The following is a 3,547-nucleotide window of genomic DNA, read 5'->3' on the forward strand; positions in this document are numbered from 1 at the left end:
TTGATTGATAGAAATTAACTTTTTCACGTCTCTGGCCACACGTGTAGACAGTTGATTTACAATTAATACAACGAAATAAATGTGACAAAAATAAATGTGCAATCGAGATTTGCTAGATTTGCTAGCCAGAATCGTCGTAACACGATTAAGAAATAAAACGAAATTAAATTGAATTGAATTTCCTGTCGTAACTGAGATTAAAAATTCATCCCTGAAGAGGTTAATTTCAGAAAGAAAAATCAAGTTCGTCTCGGATTACAATGGAGAACAAAGGGAGCTTCACGACGTCACGCGAGTACACGTAAGAACGGTGTGGTTTCGATCGCGAGAAGCGAAAAAAACGCGAACGAAAATATTCAGAAACAGTTGGAAAAAACAGTATGCGTAGCTTGCGTCAGTGGTTTCGTAGACGGCCGCTTTCGCCGAAAATAACGTCCATTGATTTCGCGTTCTGAATGAACGAGAACGAGACGGCGCAGCAGACAGCCGAGAAACGGTGGCTATAGTCACGTAAGACCATCAAAGAGAATGGCACAATATCTAAGAACGTGGAGCTTCGGATTATGTTCGATCCAATACGTATATATATATATATATATATATATATCGTATCTCTTCTCATATTTTTCGGCAACCGCGTATTCGCCTACGTTCTCTCGTAATGTCATCCCCGATTTTACAAAAGGTTAGAGGTATAAATGTTACGAATATTCTGGCAAACCCAGTAACAGATCGCCCGCGGCTACAGACGAGACTGATACTACGCATTTCCTTCTTGCATGCTTGCTGTCGGATGAAAAATTGTCTGTACTTTAAGCTGTTACAACTTCGCGGAAAGAACAATCCTACAACAATTCAGCTGGCCTCGTTTTGAAGCGCGAAACCATCCCTGCGTCGCAGCTTTTCAAAAGTGTCTCTGCATTGTACAAAATATTTTCTTTCTTACGTGCGTATATGTAAAACCTTTTTCACGATTGAATCTACCACGATCGTGAAGATTTCCTCTTTGCAACGACACCTTGAAACTTGTTGTACGATTTCTTCCCGCCATTTTATCGATCAAGGTTAACCACTTGCGCTGGAACGACGTGCCATTTTTGAACGATTTTATTATCCCAAACATTGCAACATTTTCTTAGTTTTAAGTATATTTAAATGTAACCCAGGGAAAACAAACGATAAGTTCACTACTTCTCAATAATTTCTATCCAGTGATATCGTATCGACGAGTTCAAAAGGGAAAGAAAGAGACAAATTATTGTATACGGTTTCGGTCACTCGTTACGGTCCGCAAATCAGTTGCCAGCGCAAGGGGTTAATTAACAAGAGGTTAGGATTTTCTTGAACTTTTAAGGGAAGCTTTAAGGGATAAAATAAAGGGAAGCCTCTAACCTTCAAGATTATGGCACGATCGGACGAAAATAATTTTTCAATGATTTTAGAGGCGTTTTTTGACGACAAAAGTATCCTAACTTTGAAAAAAAAAAAAAAAAAAAACTCGCGGTAAAGTAGACGTTTCCCGCTTTGAACCGACGCCAACTGGATTGCGAGATTCTTCGATCTCGAGCAATTTGCAAAATATCGATAATCTTTCATCGAGCATGATTTTACGAAGTCTCGTCGTCTTCAAGTTTTTTCCATCCGTCGCAGCAGGACCGTGAAAGGAACACACTTCGGACAGACTTCGAAACGCGTCGTACGTTTGTACGAAGGTCGGTTATTATTTGTAGCGATTGGCTGATGCGTGAGGCATACGTAGAACCCCATGCGTCTCCGAGTTTATTTTATGCTTGCCGTGTTATACTGCCGGAGCCTGCCTCAACACCGCAGGCCGCGTGTTCCTCTATTTCTCTTTTTGCAGCGAGTATAATGAAACGGTAATTCCCCGACGCACGTGGCCAAGAGATTCGTTTATGGCCAAGAGGATATGCTGCGAACGGTTGGCTTGCAGACGTTGCAACCTCCACAGTCCTCGCGAAAACGCTGCCGCTTCGCGAGCGCGTGCCCACGTGTCCGGTAAACGACCCCGGTACACTCCTATTTACTTGTGCCATCGCGTCACCTGTCACGACTCTATCGTTCGTTTTCTTTAGAATTCACGTCGGCGAGGCTCGATCAGGCATTATCCAGCGACGCGTATTTTTCTCCACGAATAGAAACTTTTTTTTTTTTTTAATTATGATACATCGACAATTGGTCTTTTAAGGCCAACCAGTAGATTTGATATACTCTGGTAATCCAGTGATGTTCCTTCAGTAACGAGTAGAAGCTCGTAACATTCTTTTCTTTCATGATATATTAATTTTAATTTATTATAATTTATATATATTGAATATTTTAAATATTATAAAATATATATTAAATATTTTAAATATTATAAAATATATATTAAATAGTTTAAATATTATAAAATATATATTAAATAGTTTAAATATTATAAAATATATATTAAATATTTTAAATATTTTAAATATTATAAAATATATATTAAATATTTTAAATATTTTAAATATTATTAAATATATATTAAATATTTTAAATATTATAAAATATATATTAAATATTTTAAATATCATCATATATATTAAATATTTTAAATATTATTAAATATATATTAAATATTTTAAATATTATTAAATATATATTAAATATTTTAAAATATTAATTTTAATACATTAATATTTCGATGTTCTATGATTTGTACATATGGTTACGATTCCGGAAAGGAAAGAACGGTCGTAATAATTTTCCCATTTCTCGCTCGACGCTTGGATGTTAACGAAAGTGCAACAAGTGCACGCTAATTGCATTTTTCCCTCTCGATCTATTATCGAGTTTTAAAATAAAGCATTACTTCAAGCACGTTATTACGACATTAATGCGACAGCATTAATGCATCGCTACAGCGTTAATATGATTCTCCTCGATGGTAGCTTTTAAGGATCAAAGGATTTTTGCTCCTCTTACACTTTCGAAAAGTGAATAAAAATTAACCGAGCCAAGTTTCCTTGGAGCTTGTTCCTTTTCTTCGTCAATTTGTACGCTCACAATCAGTGTAGAATCGCGATCGAATTTCGCATTCGTGTCTTTATTTAATGTTTACGTTTTCATCAAATTCAAAGTAATAAATGGGAAAGTGTCTGCGATTGGTTCGGCGACAGTGCACGAACGAACGTCGTACGTGAGTGTGATTTTTGCGCGGACAGAAATTCCGTCTTTATACAGGATGCGACTCACTTCGGGAGCTGATTGTACGCCTAAAAATAATGAAAAAAAGTCATATAAATATATGTCCTATCTGTCTTCGTTTAGATATAATGAATTTTCTGTTTTAATTACTTTTACAAAAGATGCTCGAAAATGACCACCTTGCATTTGAAGACAAGCCTGCACGCGTCTTGTCATTCATCTGATTACTCTCTCTATCGTTCCTGGTGTTTCTCGAATTTGTCGGAAGCCTTGCTCCATTCTATTTCGTAGTATTTCAGCATGTTCAATCGATGTTGCGTATACAATAGATTTTAAATGTCCCCACAAATGAAAATCT

Source organism: Frieseomelitta varia, unplaced genomic scaffold (assembly GCF_011392965.1).
Source record: "Frieseomelitta varia isolate USP_RPSP 00005682 unplaced genomic scaffold, Fvar_1.2 scaffold_134, whole genome shotgun sequence".
In the NCBI taxonomy this organism is placed as follows: domain Eukaryota; kingdom Metazoa; phylum Arthropoda; class Insecta; order Hymenoptera; family Apidae; genus Frieseomelitta; species Frieseomelitta varia.